We start from the raw sequence: 24,002 nt of genomic DNA, 5'->3' as shown, positions 1-24,002 counted from the left end.
AGAATAGATATATAGTTACATTCTCTTAATGAATAGAGGGATTTGTTCTAATGGTGTTTGTAAATAGGATATCAGGTCTGCATCTTGTACAGCAATTAACCACTAGGAAGAATGTATGCAATGTGTTAATTACTTGGAACTGTCCTACAAAAAAAAAGATAGACATACATTTTAGTGTATTAGTATGGTGAGAAAATAACAAATATGTGTGTATTTACAACTAAGTGTTACTTTAAAAATTATTTTAAATTATATACCCCAATTCTTATTATTTTAAATAATATGTCCCTAATGATGTAGGGGAATAAAGCTACCAACCTTAAGAAAATATAGCCATTTTGATCATGTTGGTTTTGCCTATCCAGATATAAGGGATATCTTTCTATTTTCTGATACCCTCTTCAATTTTCTAGAGTGATGTAATTTTTCTCATAGAGATCTTTCACTTCCTTGATGAGGTTAATACTTAGGCAGTTACGTTTTTGATGCTGTTGTAAATGATAGTGTTTTCCTAATTTCTTTCTCAGCGAGTTTGCTTTTGGTGTATAGGAATGCTATTGATTTTTGTATTGTGCTATAGTGGTGAATTTGGATGGGAGAACTTTCTTTACCAGATGTGATGCACATAAGTCAGCATTTATACATCACACATTTTCCTCCCTGTGCCCCCCATAGCAGGTCCTTACTACCTTCCCCTGGCACACCCTAGGCCCATATTGCTTCCTGTAGCTCAGGAGGCCATATACGTGCCCAGATCTCACTGGATTTTAGGGATTTTAGGAATCCAGATCTCACTGGATTCACTATTCCCTTTTCCTTCATCTGATGCCAGCATGTTTGTAGCAATCCTGTGTTCTTTTTCTCCTGGTAACCTTTTTCCTGTCCATTATTTCATAGCTTCAATTGTTGAACCTTTGGGGGGTAAAGGGAAACTTCCTTCACCCCTTACAGCTTTTTACATTTAGCTATGTGACTCAAATTGCCTTCACTGGTTTCATGATGACAAAGGGGCACTTACTCTTTTGTCCTTCTTGTTTGGGGTAGGTGATCTATGCTTGAGGTCACAGTGGAAGCAGTGAGGACTCCCTCCTCCCACCCCCACCAGAGTGCCCAACGCTGGCTGGGCTGGCTGAATAATTCTCTCTGCGGAACAAGAATTCAAAGTGACTAGTTGGACGTGTTTTATTTTTTCCTGCTCAGCATCTATTTCACAATTTCCTGGTGGAAGTTTTCTTATAATGGTTAAGAGCTCAGTTTCTGGGGTCCAGATTCTGGGTCACCTTCCAGGTCTGTCAGCTTATGAGTTTATATCTCAGTAAGCCCATTCCATCAGAAATTGAAAATACATTGAATACCTTTGACCTAAAGAACATCATTGCTTAGCACACAGAGCATGACGATATCCACTCTTTCCCCTCGAGATCGCAGGATTCCCTGCAAGTATGGCTCATTGCCCTGTCCAGTGTTGAGAGAGAAGCATACTACATATGCCACTAACCTGATACTGGAGCCAAATTCAGGACTGGAAGTACAGTTTCTACCGGACACTAATCATTTTTGGACCACGGTCAGTTGGAGACTGTACTAGCTGTGAGAGGGTTTATGTCTCAACTTCCTCATCTATAAGGATAATAAATGATTAAATCAAAGAAGATAATAACCTGAGATTAAAATGCATTATCTACTTAGCACCACTTCTAACAAAGTAAATTTTACATGATACTTGCTGCTACTACTATGTCATTTGGGTTGGGATAAACAGCCCCAGTCCCATGACCAGGCACATGTACAGGGGTGACCAAAAGCACGCTTCTCCAATAGATGGTTTAGAAGTGAACATGTGAACCAGGCGTGGTGGCACACACCTGTAGTCCCAGCACCCAGAAGGCTAAAGCAAGAGTATCGCCATGAGTTTGAGGCCAGCCTGAGCTACACCGTGAATTCAAGGCCAGCCTGTACAACACAGCCAGAAAACAAATAAGCAGAAGAAGAAAAGGTGAACATGTGTCCAAAGCTAGATTTTACTGGCACCTATCCTGAGACTTGCTGGGCTCTTGCCTAATGTGCCCACTGGGGAAACAGAGAGCTGGGGCTCCTATTGGTCATTTCATCCCAGGAGGACAGAAGCAATGGAGAATATAGCCTGCAATACACCCGTAAAGGGAAAGACTGCTTCTAATGGTCCACTTTGACCATCCAGTCCCAGCTAGAATTTTTCATGGTATGAGCTGTTAAATTGCTTAATTACTATAAGCTCTTAGAACTGCAGCAGCAGCTGCTGCTACTACTGTTGTTAGTATTATTCCCTGCCAAGAAAAGCAGCCTAAATACATGCAGCCTGGCCTGGCCCCTTGAACACACATGCAAGTCATATCTGTGCAGAGCTATCCTCAGGATGTGCTGAAAGTGGAGACACCAGTCTACACAAAGCAAACCCTCGCTTGGGGCAGAGCTGCCAGGTTTCCCATTGATCGTCCTCAGTCTTTCTTGGCTTCACCTGGCCTCCTTGGTCCCATAGGACACTGGGGTGATCTGATAAATTTCTCATTCTCACTTGACCTGGCATCTGTGCCTGTCACATGCCACCAGAGCCTGGACAAACAGTATGCTGTTTGTTCGTTTTTAGGAAGTAAAGCAGATAGAATATAAACATTCTGCAGACTCCTCACACATGATTTGGAGATGGCCAGCTGGCAATTGTGTCTGCCCCGCAACCTGATCCGACACGTGGGTGTGGAGAAGACGTCAGGCTCCTCCACACACTTACTGCCAAAAATGACTGCACGTTGCACGGAACTCCATAAGCATCTGTGAAGCAGAAGCAGGATCTCTCGCTACAATTTCCTGTCCATTCTCTCTTCCACCCCCTGCCACTGCTAAGAATGGCTGAGTGTTTTGTCCTTTCCCAGTCCTGAGGAGGCTTGTTCTTATTTGCTGTTACCTGAGACTTTTTTTTTTTTTTTTTTTGTATTTAGCACAGAATCTACAGGGTCTCACTACATACATCCACCTCGTAGTAATTCTCCTGTTTTCAGTCTCCCGAGTTCTGGGATTACAGGCACGTACCACCATGCCCAGGCTCAGTTGCTGTCTCAGAATGCCCCGGGGGCAGGACCAGCATGCCAAGCCTGGGATCCAACCCTGGCCGCTGTGCTCTGCCTAAGCAGGAGCATTAGTCCGCTGAGCTATCTGGCCAGCCCTACCTGAGATTCTTGAACCACTCGTCATTGGTCTCTCTCTCACATCCTGTCTCTCTCCTTCCTAGCACTGTCAGGACTCAGGAGTAATCCAGCTTGCCCTGCTCAGTGCCCTGCCTTCTGCCTGTCTTCAGCTCTGTGTCCTGCTGCAGCCATTCTGCCTGAGCTGTGCCTGCATCGCCTGTGTCTGAGGTCTGGACTTCTCTATAGCACTGATCTTAAAGTTGCCTTTGGCTGCTGGGCTTTCACCTGGACATAGACCCTGGGAGGGTCCATCCCCCTCCCTCTTCCATTTGGCCTCTCAGTTCCCTCTAGGGTGCTGCTGCTTCTTAGAAGCTTGCTTTCCTTTCTTTCCTAAGAATACTTGTGTCCTGAGCTGTTTTCTTGGGATTCCAGATGCATCCTGTTCAGATGCACCATCTGTGCAGCAGGTACAGCAGTGCAGTGGAAAGGAGGGAGACTGAAATTGCAGGACTTGAACTCAAGGCCTGCTTCTGCTTTTCACTAACCTTGAGCAAGTCACTGAAACTCCTTGAGCTTTGGTTTCCCCATTAGCAAAGTGAGGTTGATGATAATACCCACTTCACCAGGTACAGAAAAGCTTACTGGACACTACATTGTACACTATTGAGTAACAAGCCAACACACAAATTACCAAGCTTTGGGAACATAAAAACCCAAAAAACTGGATTAAACTCCTGGCTGTCTTTCCCTAGTTGTATAACTTTGCCACTGCATTAGCATTTCCATGCCTCAAGGTCCTCATCTGTAAAATGGAGATATTACCAACATCTACTGCCTTGCTGTGAGGAGGAAGGTGTTAACCCACACTCAGTGCTTAGAATAGCCTAGCAGACTGTCAGCATTGCTAAATATGAGCTGCTACCTGTTTCCTCACTCCCGTCTGCTGCCCCAGCTTCCACCCAGTAAACAGGATCTGTAGCCTGAGGAGCACACTTAACCCTAGCCTTCTCTTCAGTATCATATTTTGCATCTGTTTACTGTCCCTGTGATTCCAGGTGGCTATGGTGGCCAAGGTGCCCCTTCCCTCCCTGTGAATCTTTGAAGGACAAGAGTGCTTTGGAGAATAAATGTGGGGCTTCCCCTTGTTTCTACCTTCACATGGACATCCCAGCCAATCCAGGGACTGTGGGCCTCGGACTCCGTAACTGTGAAGGAGTCTGTGCCTTTGGTTTATTTGTCTGAACTTTAAGATAGTTGATATATTGCCGAGCCTTCCTTTTCCTTGCTGAGCTCTCCCTTTCTCCTCTGTAGCGAAGCCCAGTGCTTCTAATCGGGCGACCATTCCTGTCTGTGGGCGTGGAGCAGCCATCTTGGAGGTTAAATCTCTGACCCAGCTCTTGGCAGCTGGCTGGGGACTCTGGGATGCTGCTGGCCTCTGGTCAGTGCCCTGCCTGTGCCAATGGCCTGCTGCCCTCCTTGTTGTCCCCTTGCTATCACCTGGCCTTGGTGCCAGCCTCACAGCTATGCCTTTGGCAATGGGAGAGAGCACTGCTCACAAGTTGATTGCGTCCAACTCAATGACGTGCTGAATGATTTTTCTTATGGTAAGTCATATTGTACCAGAAAGTATTTAAAAGCAAAGTGTCATTATTAATGTTTCTGACACTCTCAATGCTCCTATTCTGAAATTGGTCCATCAAAGTAGGCTTCAAACCCAGACCAAATTAGAGGTTCAATTTATTCATGTAATTCAGTCATTTAAAGGTGACCTCTCAAAGTGTCTGTTCTTGCCTGGAACAGTAGCACATCAATAATCAGGACCCCTTCTCTGAATCATTGGGTCAACTGGGGCTCCAGCCCAGGAAATCTTGCACAGGACACAAACTGGATGACTTAAAAATATCTTCTTGTTCATTTCTGGAAGTCTGAAATCAAGGGGTCTGCCGGCTACAGTGGCTCCCACGGTTCTAGGAAAGAATCCTTCCTTGGTGCTTGCAGCCTTTGGTGGCCCTAGGTGTTCTTCAGCCTTTACTTCTGTCACCTCTCCCTGGGTGTGTCTGTCTCCAAATCTCCCTCTCTGTAGGACACCAACCTGAGGAGTTAGAACCCAATCCAGTCGGTCTTTATCTTCCCTTAGTTACATTGCAGACGTGTAAAGATGATCTCTGGAATTCAGTTCACACATTTTCACCTTTATGGTGGTACAAAAGCAATGCGTATTCAGTAGAAGTTGTGCTTTTTTACACTAGTGCAGTTAAAATGAGTTACCAGACAATTTTACCTGTAGTGAATTTTCATTAACCAAAGTGGCCAAATTGACTGTACTATTAATCCCCAGTAATAGAAAACTTCGCTGACTGAATGCTGTGGTCATAGCACACAGGATTTGTGTTCCCAATATTATTAAAAACAAATGAATGGGCTAGGGAGATAACTCAGTAGAATAAATGCTTCCCTGGCAACCACAAGGGCCTGAGTTCAATCCCCAGTTCAAAAAAAAAAAAAAAGTTGGGATTGAGAGAGTCTCTTTGATTTTATTGTTACTGTTCCTCTCTGACATGGCTTTTTAGAATTTAAACCTGGGTTACTATGATTGATGATTTAAATGAATCTTGTGTTTGATACCATACGGTGGTACTTCAGTTATGTTTTACAATTTGGGAGAAAATGGCTGTGTTTGTGTTTCTGTGGGGAGCTGGCTGTGGTTGTTCGAACCATAATCCTGGGTTTGTGAGCTGAAGCAAAATTTTGCTGAATGATTTGTCTGCAAAACGAATTGCTTGCAAACAAACGTGTTCGTGAAGCAAGGCATTACTGTAATATACCACGTGTATGATACTGGGCTATAATATCATTTTAAAGTAATATCGAGATGCCATCACTTTGAAAGATTTTTAATTGAGATTTTAATTATAACATATTACAGGCTAAATTCTCAGAAAACGCATTGCCTAGAACTATCTGAACCCAGTAATTCTCATTCTTTTTTGGCCTAGGGATGTATTACACCCTTTGAAATTAATGAGGGTGATGAGAACTTTATACAGAATAAACCTATTGAAATTTATTGTATTAGAAGTGTTAATTTTTGAGAAATTACGCCTCAGTAAACTGTTTGTAAGCTCATTTAAAACTATTGAGAGGGCTGGTGAGATGGCTCAGTGGTCTAAAGCACCTACTTAGAACAAGCTTAGCAAAGTACAGGGACTGGGGTTCAATCCCCCAGCACCACATGCCAGCCAGCCCCGCCCCCTAGTGTGCTGAGCTGGCCACACACACGCACACACACACACAAATAAATAAAATTTAATAAATAAATAAATAAATAAAAATAAAACTATTGAGAGTACCTCCATTGTGTATTAATATCAGGGCAGTGACACCATTACCTGTCAGGGACCCTCTGGGAAGCTCCGCAGAGTGGTGGGGAGGAAAAAGAACATCTTAACATTATTATAAAAATAAATCAAGTGCAGTGTTATGTACCTGTAGTCCCAGCTACTTGTAGGACTGAGGCAGGAGCATTGCTTTAGCCCAGGAATGCAGAGCCAGCCTAGGTGACATAGTGAAATTCTGTCTCTTAAAAAGGAGTCAGGGGCCACGGAGATAGCTCAGAGGTCTAAGCATCTGCCTAGGCAAGCACAAGGACCTGTGTTTGATCCCCAGTACTGCATGTTTGGCTCTGCCCTGCGTGCACCGAGCTTGCCACCAAGACCAGGCGAGGTGGAGCATGCCTATAATCCCAGTGCTGGGAGGCTGAAACAGGAGGATCACTGTAAGTCTGAACTGTGGAGTGACACCTTATACCAAATACATAAATTTTTTTTAAAAAGAAAAGAAAAAAAGGAGTCAAGAGTTCCCCAGAGGCTGTGGCAGACTGTATTTGAGAACCACTTGTCTAAACTGCTCCTTAATCCCCACAATGAATGTAATCTTTATGTACTGCAAATGTGTTCTAATAGGAATTTTTAAATTAAAAAAACACAAAATATAGGGGGAAAAAACCTTCCTTAACATTCATACCAAAGCTATCTTCCCCGTCAAAACTACTGTTACTTAGAAAATAAATCATTAGAGTCCTTGGAAAATTCTGAGTATTTAACACTGAATATAAACATCTACTTAATGTGTTATCATCAGTTTTCTTGTCATCATTAACATAAAAGTAATACAGCAAGCAATACATAGGGTGTGTGCAGAGGAGCCCGGAGCCCTGTTCCAATCTCAGCTCTTAGCCATGTGACCTTGGGTGAGTTACTTGACCCCTCCAAACCTCAGTGTGAAATGAGCGCAGTGTTACTGTTTTCCTCACAAGTTTCAGTGAGAATTAAATAATCTATATAAAGGAAGATAATTCCCCCCCCCATGACTTTTGACCATAGGACTGGGTTCTGGACAGTGGTATGTAGGCCAAAGAGCCCCTAGATGTAACCCCTTTCTCTCCCTATCTGCACACCCTGGGAGGTAGCCTAGCTACCTAAGTCACTACTTAGTAGTCCCTAAGTCACTACTTAGATGAACTACTCAACTCACACCAGGATGTGACTTGAGCAAGTGTCAAGCAGCTGAGATTTGGGGTTCATTCGTGATCGTAGTGAGGCCTTTACTAGCACTAGGGCAAGCCACTGGAGTGGGAGGCAGGAGTCCATAAAGAAATGATATTTAAATAGAAATTTAAAAGATTAAAAAGTGTTATGGTTGGGGCTGGGGAGATGGCTCAGTGAAATAAGTGTTTCCCTGGCAAGCACAAGGGCCTGAGTTCAATCCCCGGTTCTGCAAAAAAAAAAAAAAAAAAGTGTTATGGTTAGATCTTGATGTCTGCCCCCCCCCCAAAGCCTCATGCACTCAGGTGGGGCTGGGGGGGTGACTGGATTGTGGGGGTGAGATGCTCTCTCTCGCTCTCTCCCCCCACTTCCTGTCCCCATGCTAGGAGATTTTACTCCTCAGCCAGCCCCCCCTCCATCCTGCCACCCTGCCTTGGGGCCAGCCAGGTATGGATGAAACCCTTACAAATTGTGAGCCAAAATAAACCTCTCCTCCTCAGAGTTGTGCATACTGGATATTGGATCTCAGCAATGAGAAATTAACTGAGACAGAGGGAAACATCTACTCAAGTGCCAAGGCTATAAGGCATTGCAAGCAAGGGAATAAATATATAAAACTCCCCAGATAAAGGAATCTGTCAACTGACCTGCTGCCAACAAGGAGGAACTGGCACAAGATAACCCTGGAGAGTCAGGGCACACAGTACCAAACCCTCCAGAGTACTGACTCTCCCCAGTGGGTTATCCCTGTAGGAGAGGAATCCCTGCTCTGTCACTGTGCCACTCCTCTGTGGCCCCTGGTGAGGCTGGCGGCCCTGAATGGTATTGAAGAGTGGTCCTGACCTAAGGAAATTCAAAAAGCCTTATGGAATTAAGCTCAAGCTGCTGGGGAAGGAGAACCCTACGTGGAGTGCTGCTACAACCATGTCACCACCATCTTTCTTAACTTCATCCCTGGGCTCTCAGGGCCTCTGCAGGACCTCTGCATAGAGCACAAAATGAGACCACTCCTGCTGCTACACAGAAGCAATCCGAGGCCTCAGCAATGCCATGTGGGCTTTTCATTTCTGCTGATGAAGTCACGTTTTTTTTTGTAGCTGCTTGGCAACTGCTTGGTGCCTGGTGCTCTTATTCAGCAACCGGATAGAATCAGCAACTTGGGAAGAGGTTTCCAGTTTTGTGTGCTGGTGGGTTCTGTCACCACATCTAAGGCTTTTAAGAGGAAAATGCTGAATAAATAGTTGTTGAATGAGTGAATGAATGCTACTGGGTACACCCGTCACATCAAGTTATCGCCACTACACTACAAGAGATTTAAATTCAAGTACTATCTAGTAGATGTCCCGAGTCAATGGTGCTTTGTGATTAGCAGTTGGTTTCATCATTTGCATGTGTTTCATTAACCTAAAGTTCAACAGTACCCACAGGTGTGGCACATCAGGACAAGAAACTATTGGCTATCTTTTCATGATACCAAACCAAGAGAGGGAGCCATTTGCCTTTCTGTACTCCGCATGCTACTACATACATATGGATTCATTTTAATTAAATCAGATCAAAAGATATCCTCAAAAACTCATACAGTCCAGCAGCGCCCCTTCTGGTGACATGAAGCTTTTAGAGTAGAAGTTTCCCAATGAGATGTGGGAGTGGAATTACATGTAAGTATGACCAGGGAAGGCACAGTGCCAAGAGCCTTGGGAATAAGGCAGCATCCCATAGGGGCAGCCTGCAGACAGCCACAGCCCACAGATGTGTCTTCTTTTCTTTTTTTTTTTTTTTGCTGGGAATTGAACTCAGGACCTTGAACTTGCCAGCCAGGCACTTATTCTACTGAGCTACCTCCCGAGCCCTAGATGTGTCTTTTGTCCCAAGAGGACCTGGCTTTCATGGAATTTTTTATTTTTTTTGTTATCAACATTTAAAAGTAAAGAGGTATCAGGTAAAAACGGAGATCTCTGGATTTCTTTAAAAATTTTGAAATGTCCAGGTAATCGGATCTACATGCCCACAAGCCAGTGAGGAGTTCCAGCATGCTGGCCCTCCCCTCTTTGAGCATTGTACTGTCTCTTCAACGTCCCCCCATCTCCTCCACCCTGTGTGGCCTTACCTCCACCACCTTGTTCAGTTACAGCCTGGTTGGGACCTTCAAGACAGCACCAAAACTACTCTCCTTTCTTCTCTGTGCCCAGAACACACTGGAAAATAATGCAACAGGTAAAGCCAAGGTAATAACAATAAACTTCTCTTCTGGAGGGTTAACAACCTAAGTTTGCAGACCAAAATTAGAGAAAAAGGAGGGCCGAAAGGAAAGGCAACATTTTGGCCCTAGCCTTCCAAAGTCAATTAAGACTCAGGACATATGAGAACTTGTACTCTAACAACATGTAACTCGGTAGTGTCCCAAATTTTCTGATCAAGGAGATTATGAGGCCAAAGAGTAAAGTGATTGATGCTGTAGAGTGTGCCTAAGGAGAGTCACATGGAGACAAAACATTCTCTCAGGCTTTCACAGAGAGCACATTGGCCAAGCAATGGCCATGACTCATCCACATGGCTGACACTGACAAAGGTTCTACAATCTGAGGTACAGGATCTCAGGATAAATCCTGAGGGGATTTCAATGACCTTATCAGATCCAAAAGCTACAACTCTTGTTGCATAGGTCTTGCTTTATCTTGGTCTTAACCATCCAGCAGAAAAGTATAAAAACGAAGTATAAGAAGTAAAGCCATGCTGTTATGTTAAGCTGTAGGGGATTCAGGTCAACAATGTCTGACATTGCCAGTGAAGCAGAAGACCCAATACTATTATGGACTACTGGACTCTTTTAGAATATTTTGCTGAGTTAACACACCTATAATATTTAAATAACGGAACTTAATAAAAAAAAGGGGGGGATAAAGATGAATGTCCCATTTTGTATTTGTGTATTCAAAATAGGATAGATACATAGTTACATTCTCTTAATGAATAGAGGGATTTGTTCTAATAGTGTTTGTAAATAGGATATCATGTCCACATCTTGTACAGCAATTAACCACTAGGAAGATTGTATGCAATGTGTTAATTATTGAAACTGTTCTACCAATTTGGTTTGAAACTGTCTCATTGCTATTTGTTTCTCAATAAAATTATGGGAAAACATTTAATAAATTAAAAAAAATAAAACAGGTAAAGCTACGGCCAAATACCCTTTTCATTTAGGGAGAGAGAGGAGGTGGGAGAGTGTGGCTTCTATCTGCAGGCATAAAGCTCTACAAATACCAGTTCAACTTCCACAGCCAGGGTCCAACAACCTGCGTCGGCAGCAGCTTTCCATGTAATTTATTTCCTACTGTACTGAAAAGCAGTTCTTACCATTGGCCTGCTACCTGGAAAACTAGGATGAGATGGAACTAGATATCAGAAGTTCACTGTACCCAAGCAGAGAGGCCTGTGGTGACACCAAACAAGGAGCAAGACTGATACCCATTAACCTGGCTACCTGACTCTGGAGTGGATGAAGGTAAAGGCAGAGTTCTTTAGCATGACAAGCCAAGAACATCCAGTCCCCATCCTGTAACTGTGATTTACTTCTAGAGGTCTTTCAGGTCAAGAAAACATGTAACTATAATCACATTCAGTTGTCATGGGAACACATTACTAGAAAAAAGCAGAATCAAACATCCACTCAGGTCTATCAACTGGAATGAAAAACATAAAAAACAAAGGCAAGAAAATAAAAAGCTAAAAAGGAAAAGGAAAGCCAACATAAGTGCAGGAAAGGGCCTATGTTCAGACTGGTGACTGCTCAGAGCCCGACAGCCCAAGACTAGGCCACAGTCTCCCTTGCTTTGAGCACCTGGTAGGTCCTTCACATGCAGGATCCTGCAGAGTGGGTAATGTTATCCCACCTTTCCAGGAGAGAAAATCAAGGCCAGGCCTGATTCCCAAGGGCCATGGGAGGGAGTTCCAGCCCAGGCTCACTGTCTGAGAAACTTTTCCTCTCTCCTGGCCTATAGTTTCACCCCCACATAAGGAGCTTTCCTGAGAGCAGCTGCAGCCACAGACCCATGAGGGGACCAGAATCAGCTCACTAAAAAGGTGGGAAGTCTAGAGTGAGGGCCAGCATGGGCTAGAAAAGTCTAGGCTGGCCCTGCCTCTGGCAAGTCAGGACATTGAAGCCTCTCCCTGCCAATGAGTGCTCACTTATGTCTTTGTGTTCACCCCTCATGAGGTGTTACAACCTCCTGGCTGTAGTCAGCCTGCTTGCTGTGCCACCACAGAGCAGCACCCAGTTGTGACTTCCAAAGACACTGCGTGACTCTCGCTGGCCATAGGCACCAAGGTTTCCAGAAAAGCAGAAGAGTTGCATGGAAGGAGAACTTTCTGGAAGAGATTTCTTTGACAGGGCAGTGGGATGCCACTGGTAGGCAAACCAAGTGACAACTGCCTAGGGTCATGTTCACTACTCAGTAGTTCTCTAAGAGAGCAGCTAGTTGAAATTCCTTCATAGGAAATGTTTGCAAGAGGAACATATGGAGAATCAAAGAGGGACTAAATATAGCCCTGCATTTACAGAAATGATTCAGAAGTGAAGAAAATTTGAACAGAAAGGGTAGATAGAGAAGCTTTCTCCCAAAGCAGATTTTTAAATGAGTGTATGTACATTTCTTGCTGTGTATGTGAGATTCTAGAGCATTCAAGTTATTTATAATGAACAGTGAAAATTTTAAAAATCATCATCTGATCCCCCAAATAATTCTTTTTTTATTTTATGGGAAAAGTAATAAAATTTCATGACAAAATATTAGAATAACTATAGTTAATACATTATATATTATCATCTTCAAAGTAATTACTCAGAGTACAACATATGATTCCTCAATGTTACCACAAACCTTTCTTTTCAGTGAACTAAGAAACATTAACAGCACAGGTAACGTGCATTTTTCTCCTTTTTCCTTTCCTTCCTTTCCCTTTTCTACTATCCTAATTCTTTTTTCCTTTTAAACAATTTCTTCCGATTTCTCAGTATCTATTGTACATTTTAGATTTTATTTACTCTTTCAGTTTTTCGTACAAGGGAGACAATGTGATGTTCAGACATGTGAATCTGATTTATTTCACTTATGAGTGTGATCTCAAGTTGCATGTATACACCTATGAAAGTCTCAAGTTTATCCTTTTTATGGCTGGTAGTACTCTACTGTATAAAAACACCATGTCAGGGGCCAGCTAGATAGCTCAGCAGATTAAAGCACCTGCTTAGGCCAACACAGGAACTGGGGTTGGATCCCCAGCGTGCTGTGCTGGCCCCACCCCAGGGCATGCTGAGGTGGCAATTGAAACTGGGCGTGGTGGTGCACACCTATAATCGCAGCACTTGGGAGGCTGAAAACAGGAGGATCACTGAGTCTGATCTGTATAGTGAGACCCTGTACGAAATATATCTTTTAAAAAAAAAAAAAAACACATCTTTTTTATCCATCACTTGATTGATTGGGTTATGTACAAGATTTACATATTATAAATTATGCTGCTATAAACTTGAGTACACATATGTCATTGTGGTATGATGTTTTTATCTAGAAAGATACCGAGAAAGGGAATTGGGTTGAATGTGACCTCTAATGCTAGTTTTTTGGGAAATCTCCACACTAATTTCTACAATGGTTGCATAGCCTGCACTCCTACCAACAGTGGAAGAGTTCCTTTTTTTGCACAGCCCCTCCAGCATTTCTTATTGGTTCATTTCTTGATGCTAGCCATTCTTTCTGGAGTGAAATAGAATCTCAGTTTTGTTTTAATTTGCATCTCTCAAATGACCAATGATGTTGAACATTTATTTACCATTTGTATTTCATCTGAGAAGTGTATATTTATCTCAGATGCCCAGTTTTTAATTGGATCTTTGAATATGGAGAATCTGCATTTTTTTTCCATTCTTTATATGTTCTAAATAGAAGTCCTTGTCTGAGTGACAACTGGCTAAATTTTTTTCCCACTCTGTGGGTTTTCTTTTCACTCTGCTAGTGATTTCTTTTGCTTTGCAAAAGCTTTTAATAAGATGAGATCCCAATTGTTGATTCTTTACACTGTTTCCTGTGTGGTCTGGTTTCATGAACTCTTTACCTAGACCTATGTCTTCAAGATTTCTACCTACTTTCTCTTCCAGTAGAGTTAGTGTTTCTGTTTTAATATTTAAATTTTGATCCATTTTGACTTTAATTCAGGGCATAGTGATAAACATGGGCGTAGTTTTAGTCTTCAGCATGTGGAGAGCCAGTTTTTCTAGCACCATTTATTAAAGAAACTATCTTTCTTCCACTAAGTGTGTTTGTCAAAGATAAGGTGGCTGAGTGTGTGTTTAGTTATGTCTGCATCTTCTAATCTGTTCCATTGATCCTCAGGTCTATTTTTTTTTTTTTACAGTATCATGCTGATTTAATCACAGTAACTTTGTAGTATAGTTTCAAGTCAGGGATTGTGATGCCCCAAGCCTTACCTTTGTTACCTTGGAATGCCTTTGCTATTCTAGGTCTCTTCTGGTCCCAAATGAATTTTAGGGATGTTTTATCTAGTTCTGTGAGGTATGCTAATGGTATTTTTTATCAGGCTTGCATTAAGTAAATATAACAATTTTGAGAATATAGCCACTTTCACTATGTTGGTTTTTCCTATCCATAAGCAAGGGATATCTTTCCATTTTCTGATGCCCTCTTTGATCTCATTTTTCAGAGTACTGTAGTTTTCAACATAAAGATTTTTTACTTCATTTTTTAGATTGATTCCTAAGTATTTCATTTTTTTGGAAGGGTATGGTTTCACTAATTTCTCTCTCAGTGAGTTTGTTGTTTGTATACAGAAATATCATGGAATTTTAATGTTGGCTTTGTATCTAGCTATGCTACTAAATTTAGTTATTAATTATAGAAGTCTTTTAGTGCAGTTTTAGGGGTCTGCTATGGAGAGTATCATGTCATCTCCAAGTAATGTTAATTTAATTTCTTCCTTTCCTTTCCTATTCTTATTCTTTTTATTTATCTTCCTTGTCTAATTTCTCTGGCTAGTGTTTCCAGAACTATATTGAATAGGAGTGGTGATAATGGACATATTTGTCACATTCCTGACTTTAAGAGTGAAAGCTTTCAGTTTTTATCTATTTAGTATAATGCTGGCTATTGATTTGTTATTGATGGCTTTTGTTCGATTGAGATAAAGAACATCTATTCAATTTTCTGTAGAGCTTTTATCATGAATAAGTGTTGGACTTTGTCAAAAGCTTTTCTACATCTGTTGTGATGATTATATGATTTTTGCCTTTGGCTTTGTTGATACAATATATTATATTTATTGATTTGCATATGTTGGGCCATCCTCACATTCCTGGATGGATCTGACATGGTGTATAATCTGTTCGATGATTTGCTGCATTCTGTTTGCTAGTGTCTTATGGATGACTGTTGCATCTATATTCATTAGGGAGAATGGCCTGTAGTTCCATTTTTGGTTATGTCTTTCTCTAGTTTGGGTATCAGAGTAACATTTGCCTCTAGGAATGAGTTATGGAATATTGCTTCCTTTTCAATTTCATTAGCCTTTTAGGAATATTCTCTTTAAATCTTCTCTAAACTTCTTGTAGAATTGAGCCATGAATCTATCAGACCTGGGCTTTTCTTTCTTGTTAATTTTTTAATTAATTTTCAATTTTATTAACTGATATTGGGTTATTCAGAATTTTTGTATCTTCTTGATGTAGTTTTGGTAATCCATATGTATCTAGGAATCTGACCATTTCTTCTGTGTTTTGCATTCTAGGTGGAAAGTAGGTATTGATGGTCTCAATTTCCACAGGATTTGTAGTGATTTCAACCTTTGTAATCCTAATTGCAGGAATTTGAGTTTTTTCTTTCCTTTTTTGGTGAGGTTGGTTAGGGGTTTATTGATTTTATTCTTTCAGTGAACTCAATTCATTAATGTTTTTATTTTTTCTTTGTAACAGTTGTATTAATTTTTGCTCTGATCTTTATCACTTTCTCCCTTGTAGAGGCTTTGGGCTTGATTTGCTCTTCTTTTTGTAGAAGCTTGAGGTGCAGCATTAAGTCATTTGTTTGGGCTCATTCTCTTTTCCTGATCTGAGAATTCACCACTATAAATTTCCCTCATAGGACTGCTTTCATTGCATCTCACAGGTTCCAGAATGCGGTATCTGCATTTTCTTTTAATTGTAGATATTTAATTTCTTCTTTAATTTCATCTGTGAACAATTGGTTGTTCAGGAGGATATTACTTAATTTCTATGTATTTGTGGAGTTTTGTGGGGCTTTTGCCATTGATTTCCAATTCCATCGCATTGTGGTCAGATAATATACATGGGATGATTTCAGTTCCTTTGCATTTGCTTAAGCATATTCTATGGGCTAGTATATTGTCTATTTTAGAGAATATCCCATGTGCAGCTGAGAAGAATGTGTATTCTGATGTTTTGTGCTGGAACACTGTATACTTCTACTAAGTCCATTTGTTAATAGATTTGGTTCAGTTCTGATAGTTTGTTGCTTTTTTGTCTAGTGGATCTCTTTGTGGTAATGGAGTATTGATGTTTCCCCATTACAACTGTATTTTGCTTATTTGATTTTTTATGTCTATTAGTATTTGTCTTATACTTGAGTGCCCCGTATTTCATATATATTTATGATTCCTATCTTTTCCTCTTAAAGTGTTTCCCTAAGAAGTATATAGTGATCTTCCTTATCTCTTTTTATCATTTTTGGTTTGAAGTTCACATTGTCTATAAACAGAATAACTATCCCTGCTTTTTTCTGGGTTCCTGTGGCATGTTGTATTATTTTCCATTCTTTAACTTTCTCTTGGGCTGGCCAAGTAGCTCAGTGGATTAAAGCATCTGCTTAGACACAGAGGCCAGAATTCGATCCCCAGCCTGCAGTGCCGGCCCCACCCCTGGGGCATGCTGAGTCAGCAATGGAGACAGGGCATGGTGATGTGTGCCTGTAATCCCAGCTCTTGGGAGGCTGTAAACAGGAGGATCACTACGAGTCCGATCTCCACAGTGAGACCCTGTACACCCTGTCCTAAATACAAAAAAAAAAAAAAAACCAAAAACCAAAAAACACCTTTCACTCTATAAATTTCTTTGGATCTTGTTTTTTGATCCATTCTTCCAGTGTGTTTCTTTTTATTGGTGAATTGAGGCCATTTACATTGATGATTGTAAGTGATACATATTGGCTTATCTTTGTTATGTTAGTTCCCTGCTGTTGGTTCCCTTCTTTTCCCTTCTGTTTAATTGCTTTCCCTGCTTAATAGTTTCTTTCTGTTGTTGTTGTTCTTGGAATTGTTCAGAGTCATTTTTATCTCTGCTAGAATATCTTTTAGTACTCTTTATAGGGTTGGTTTGGTGGTCATGAATTTATTAAGTTCTTTGTCATGGAAGTATCTTACTTCTCCATTAATTTTGAAAGATAGTTTTGCAGGGTACATCAATCTAAGTTGTAAATGTCTTCTTTCAGGACTTAAAATAATTCACTATAAGCTCTTCTTGATATGAAGGGTTTGTGTTGAGGAGTCATCCATAATTCTGTTGGGCTTTCCATTATAAGTGATCTGTAACTTTAACAGCTTTTAATATTCTGTTCTTGTGCTGAATTTCTGGAATCTTGATTATTATATGTCTGGGTGTAGATTTATTTTGTCATGGCTATTCAGAGCTCTAGATGTTTCACTTATCTGTATGTCAGAATCTATTCCCATACTTAAGAATTTTTCTGCTAATACTTCTGCAAAAAGTCTTTTTATGTCATTTGTGTTGATTCCTACTTTTTCATTGATACCTATCAGTCTTATTTGTTTCTCTTTGCATAATCTTGCAGCTGTTGAATTGTTACTTCCTGATCCTTTATTATTTTAAGAGATCTTTCCTTTCATGAATGCTAGCTACAAACCTGTCCTCAAGGTCTGAAAATCTAGCTTCAGTTTTGTTCAAGTGGTTTTTGCCAGATTTCAATGAATTTTTAATTTCCTGTTTATCTATTTGAACCTGTTTTGTTAATTTTATTTCTTTCCTATATTTTTCATTCAAGATTTCTATCATTTTCCTATGCTCCTCTCTTTTTTAAATCTGTGTATACTCTAGATTTGTGGAAAAATTCCTTCATTATGGTTGTCGTTTCTTTTTTCTCCAGTGAGATTATTTCTGATCTTATTTTCTGTATTGTCTTATGAATTTGTTTCTTTACTTTGATTGCTGCCATTTCAGAAATATCAGGTCTGTGTCTTCCATTTACCTCTATCTCAATATCTGCCAAAAATAACGCTGATGGTAGTATCACTGTAGACATACCCTAGACTGTATCCACCAATTTCATCAGAAATGAGCCCATCTTGTTGCACTATGACATTTGAGATGATCAAATAGATTTTTGTAATACATGTTTTAAGATTAAGATTTTTTTTATATTTATTTATTTATTTATTTATTTATTTATTTATTTTGGCGGAACTGGGGATTGAATTCAGGCCCTTCCTCTTGCCAGGGAAGTGCTTACTCTACTGAGCCATCTCCCTGGCTCTAAGATTTCTTTAAAAGAATAATTCTAGGAAAATTTTCTATATATCATTAATGGTGAAAAAAAGATAATCTTTAAAGCTAGGACAAAACAAAACATCAAAGAAATTCTCATTGCCTAAAAAACAGAAAAAGAAATTAATAAACATTTTATAAGCAGTAACTACATGTAAGATGTTTGGTGAACTTGTTCTCATTTGATTTTTAAAATATAGTAGACCCCTTCCTATTTTCTGGGTCTACATTCCAAGACTTTAGTGGATGCCTGAAACTGGATAGTACCAAACCTGATATAGACTATGCTTTTCCTGTAGACACATGCTTATGATAAAAATGGCACTTATTAATTAGATACAAAGAGGTTAACAATAACTAAAAAAATAGAAAGATAACAATATAAAATTTATATAAATGTGATGATTTATGTGTCTAAATAAAATAATTTCATCTTATCCCCGAAAGGGAATATTTTATGACTTCTCCATAGCATATGCAAATCACTAACATCATTGCTTTTATAATTTGGAGCATCTTTATATATCTTTTATATAAAGATAAATGGTTACTTGAACCCAAGCATTACAATACAGTGATACTGGATCCAGTGAACAAGATGACTACTAAGTGATTAATGGACAGGCGGTATAAGATAGCATGGATACACTAGGTAAGTGTATGATTCACATCATGGGTGGAATGGGAGGGATAGAGCCAGATTTCACCATATTACTCCAAACAGCAAATACTGTATTTTTCTGAAATTTTCCTTTTAAAACTTTGAAGTGTAGTTGATGAAAGATACCTGAAAGTAGAATTGTGGATGAAGAGAGACTACTGTATTACCATACAGTAAAGATATAATAATGCCCTCTTTTATAGAATACAAGAATAGACTAACTAGACCAGAAATGTCAATAGCAGAGATCCCACTGCTATTACCTGGCAGACTGATGGTCCAAACTTAGTGCAAATCCAGCTGCTAATTTCAAACCCCTTTTAAATATAGCAAGACTTTTCAGGATGGCACCAGTGGACCTCACACATTTATACAGCATGATATAAATACAAATATTTTACTCAATCAGTTCATGAAGCAAAACCTAATAGCATGAGGAGGTCCTGATGAGACTGTCTTGTAGATTGCCTCAAGAACAGGTAGTTTGGGCCATCACAAAACAGCCCTTTTATTCCCTTAGTAGCCGCAGGTGATGGCCCCTGGTACTCAAACAGATGCTCTCCTTTGAAAATTAATGACCGAGGAAGAAAATTACAAAAGAAATGCTTTACTTTTGCCTTGTATTACATGAGAACATATAAAATTAACTTAAATAGAACTTTCGTGAATTGATATTACCCATGCTACTACTATAATTGCTACAATAAGATACTCTAGGGGGCCTGCCCCTTAGCTCAGTTCTTTAAAGACTGCTTCAGCAAAGCTGTCAGGCTCAGGTTGCTGTGGTTCGAGCCCCACAACGTAAGCCAGCCAAACCTGCCCTGAAGGCATTTGGAGCAAAAAAAAAAAGATACTCTAATTTTTATTTTCCATTTATTTCATTTTTGAAATGTGGCTATAACTCAGTAAATTGCTTTTAATTTTTATGATTACTGGATTAGGCTAGCCAAATAGCTCAGCAGATTAAAGTGCTTACTTAAGCAGTGCAGTGACCAGGGTTCAATCCACAGCTTGCCATGCACCAACCCCACATGCAGGGCATGCTGAGATAGCAATTGAGACTGGGCGTGGTAGAGCATGCCTGTAATCCCAGCTCTTTGGGAGGCTGAAAACAGGAGGATCACTACAAGTCCAGTCTACATAGTGAGGCCCTGTAGACCCTGTACAAAAAAATACACACAAAAAAAAAAAAAGTGATTACTGGATCCCCCTCAAATAGGTCGAAATTGCACATCATCATTAATATGCTTGCTTTCAAACACTATGGACTTAGATAAATTTCTCAAAAACAACTATATACAAATTTGTATGTAAATTCACTAACATGTTTTGGAAGAAACAGTTTGATGATATACTAAGCCAGTCAGATAAAACAAACAATCTATGTACAAAGAGATAAGTCCCCCCAAAAAATGTTTCTGAACTCCATGGGGAAGCTTATTTATTAAAATAGAAAAAATAAATGAATAAAATGTGTTAATGAGGTTAAAATAAGTATTCTAAGAGATTAAAGATTACTTCCAACAGAAGCTGTATGCAGAAAGAAAAAAAGAGGAGAGAAAGAGAAAAGAAAAAAGGAACAGAAAAAAAAAGGAGTACATTTCTGGTTACTTTATCTCCTCCCTCTGATAATTCAAGGTTTAGATTCTGGTTTTCTACTGTAATATTCAATCAAACTGAACTAGCCTGAAGTTTGATTTGGAAGGTTAATAACTCAATATTTTTTGGCCTGGTGACATTTTGCTTTTGGGACTAATGGATATCTCCCTTGTTTACTATTTAGCCCAACTTCAGACATAGCAGCAATAACATTTAACTTTATAATGAAAATCTAAATCAAAGGAAATACTAGCATGATTTTATGGTTCACCCAGCTATCTGACAATCAAAAAGAAATACCTTTCATCCTACTATTGTTTGTTCATAGTTATGCCATCTGGCTCATATAACTAGAAGAAAACTTGGCATCCGCGTTCAACCAGGATGACCATCAGTTCTCAGAACATCTTATCTTATCTTCTCTTTGCCAAAAACAAAATGATGGTTGATCTCTTAAAGTGTAAGTACTTCTTGTGTAAAACACAAGAAGGAGGAATTTTGCTGAATAATACTCTCCAAAAATAAGCCCAGAGGAGTATTTTGGTGTCATCATATGTCTCAGGGTATATTCTAGCAGTATAACTAATACATGTTTGTGCTTGTCTCTGATTTTTTTCCTTAATTTAATAACCAGTTTTTGACAGTCTCCTGTATGAGATGCAATGTGCTAGGCACTAAAAGGATACTAAGTTGGGGGTACTCCCAGGTTTGGGACGAATTTGAGGGCAAAATTCAGGCTTGAGGACACAACAGTGGTGTCTGGCCCAAGTTAGAGGTTACAGGAGAAATCTTCATGTCTCAAGAAAGTCTTAGTAAGCATCTAACATGTATCAGACGGTGTGGATACAGATTTGTTGACCTAGAGCATGCTTCAATACCCACTTGCAAAGAAAGCTTCTCATTCTTGTTGGAATCTGGCATACTTAATTCAGGTGTCTGGAAAAATATATGTACTACAGCAGAAAGGTATAATGAATATAAAGCCCAAGAGCAATCTCTGGTCAAAATGAAGCTCAGGAATTACACACATCTCAAAGCAAAAATTCTGAAGCCACCATTCCAGTATAGTAGATGAAGTTGCTTAATATTTGGGGCCACTAAAGAGCAGATTTTTCTAGATGTGACATTTGATTCAGGAAGACATACAAGAGCTGTTCTTTAGAATAAATCATATATTATGGCCTAGACAGAGACTTAACAGCTTATGCAGTTACCAAACAGCTTTCAGAATTAAATCCCAACCACGTCTGAGAGATGCTAGCCTGTGCAGCCAGACAGAAGCCTTTCTAATGAAAACTTGAGTGTAGCTGGGGACTTTCAGTGGAGGTCTTTTGGGTCTTGGATGTTTCTGAATGCAGCCTGATGCTCCTGGAAGAGGTTTTTTCTTTTGGAAAAACCATCCCTCGGGCAGGAGGATGGACTGTGGCTGATACTGTGAACACCTTAGATCAAGAGGCACCGGCATCCATCCTGAGAAAACACAGGAAGAGAAACCAAGAAAATCTCACAAGCAGTTGTTCAGTACAGAGCTTTTACCCCCATCACCAGAACCCAGGAGCTTGTCGGCACTGCTGTAGGGGCATTTCCTCTCCTGGAATTTATGCATGGAAAGATCTGCTACAACAGTCTACCCATATTGCTACCAAGACTTTCTAAGCTCTTTGCATATTTGTGTGCTAGAAGCCTAATGAGCTTGCACAGGACTGAAGGCAGCTCAGAAGTTTCTGAGACCCACTGGTCACCTTGTTGCCATCCTTTTTCACTTGTTAGAGAATCAAGTCATTTAATGATTTTGCTTGGGATAAGTATGCTGGAAAGGTTTAACTTGTGTGTCAGACAGAAGGTGATACAAATACCATATTTGGGTACCGACCATGAAAACAAGGAAGGACCATCTGTGAAAACTCCTTTAATGTGGGAGTTGATGCACAAGAAAGCCTTTACTCCACAAGACCATGATGCACAAGATGATCCCAAAGGGTGTGTGGTCACCCTGAGAGCACGTACCAAATTATGAAAAACTTATCATAATGCTATCTTTATGTTTTCCTTTAGTTTCTCTGTTTTTTCAATGTGATGTTTCTGAACACCACAGTATAACAGAGTGTGGGGCAATGGGAAAATTGATGGTGTCTACCAATAGCATTATATTTTTCTTAGAAGAAACTGTAGGAAAACTTAGCATGACACTGAAAATTTCAAGGAGGAAGCAATGGCATCTCTAGACTGGGAATATCTGTTTGCCTTTGGATAATATTTAACTTTTGAGATACAATCTTTTCTCTAATGAGGAAATAATAAAATATAATATTTTGTTTTTATCTAAATATGTAAGCTCAAGCTGTCAAAGAGAAAAAAAATTATGATCATCTCTGCATGTCCAAATTGTGAATTGAAATGTTCACATTTGCAAAAGACTTTCTGTGAATAAAAAAATTAATGATGATCATTATATAAACCTTAATATCCCTATTTGTGAATAGTTAATTGGTATAACTTTCATAAATATAGGCTTTTTACAAATTTGACTTTTCAGATTTTTAAAATACATTATAGCGATAAACTTCACTGTTGAAATTATAGTTTTTATTTATTTATTTATCTTTTTGTGTGGGTGTGGGTGTGGGTGTGTAACTGGGGACTGAACTCAGGACCCTGTGCTTGCCAGGCAAGCGCTTATTCTAATAAGCTATCTCTCTGGCGCAGTTTATTTTAAAGAGATTTTTTCATTATGATAAGGGATTTTTTTTAATGTATCATAAGGTAAAAAATGTAGAATTATCCTAACAGTCATCATAGGGAATTGTTTTTCAGAATTTATATTTATGTCAGTTGTGTCTATTTAAGAACACTCAGAAAACCTTTAGTAAATAATGTTATCTATTGTTTAAACACTGCATCATTAATTGAACTATTCAAAAGAATTAAAAGTCTATTTGAAAGAGAAAACTATCTGATTTATTCAATATATTAAAATTAATGTTCCCTTAATATTTTTACTTAAGTAGAGTCACTGGAATCAAGATAAAAAGTTTATTCAAGATGAGTCTACTTGATAGAGGATTCCTTAACCAACTGATAACATTGATTCATAATTCCAGTGTTAACTTTTTATATATAAATATGCAATTCCAACTTATTCATTATTCAGTAAGTACTGAATTTGTCATTAGAGAATGAGAAAAGTCCAAAGAGTCTGGGAAAATATTTTCTTTCTTTTTTTTACCCTCCGTATTTTAGGGAAGGGTCTACAGGGTATTCAGGGTCTCACTGCTAGATTGAACTCGTAGTGATCTGCCTGTTTACAGCCTCCCAAGTGCTGGGATTACAGGCGTACACCACTATGCCCAGTCTCAATTGCCATCTCAGCGCACCCTGGGAGCAGGGCCAGCACAGCAAGCTGGAAGATTGAACCCCTGACCCCTGCGCCTGCTTGCAGGTGCTTTAATCCG

At 39.6% G+C, this 24,002-nt stretch overlaps 1 protein-coding gene and 1 pseudogene across 1 annotated transcript in view; both read left to right on the top strand.

Moving 5' to 3' along the window:
* The window catches only part of LOC105741593 (40S ribosomal protein S27-like), an 81,490-nt gene that overhangs the window by 4,050 nt on the left and 53,438 nt on the right, over positions 1-24,002 (top strand). The window lies entirely within an intron of this gene.
* Positions 21,114-22,799, top strand: LOC101584221 (annotated as a pseudogene).

The sequence above is a fragment of the Octodon degus genome, unplaced genomic scaffold, assembly GCF_000260255.1.
Source record: "Octodon degus isolate 3935 unplaced genomic scaffold, OctDeg1.0 scaffold00016, whole genome shotgun sequence".
NCBI lineage: Eukaryota > Metazoa > Chordata > Mammalia > Rodentia > Octodontidae > Octodon > Octodon degus.
Note: the sequence above shows the minus strand (reverse complement) of the source record. Positions and strands in the feature narration are given on the sequence as shown.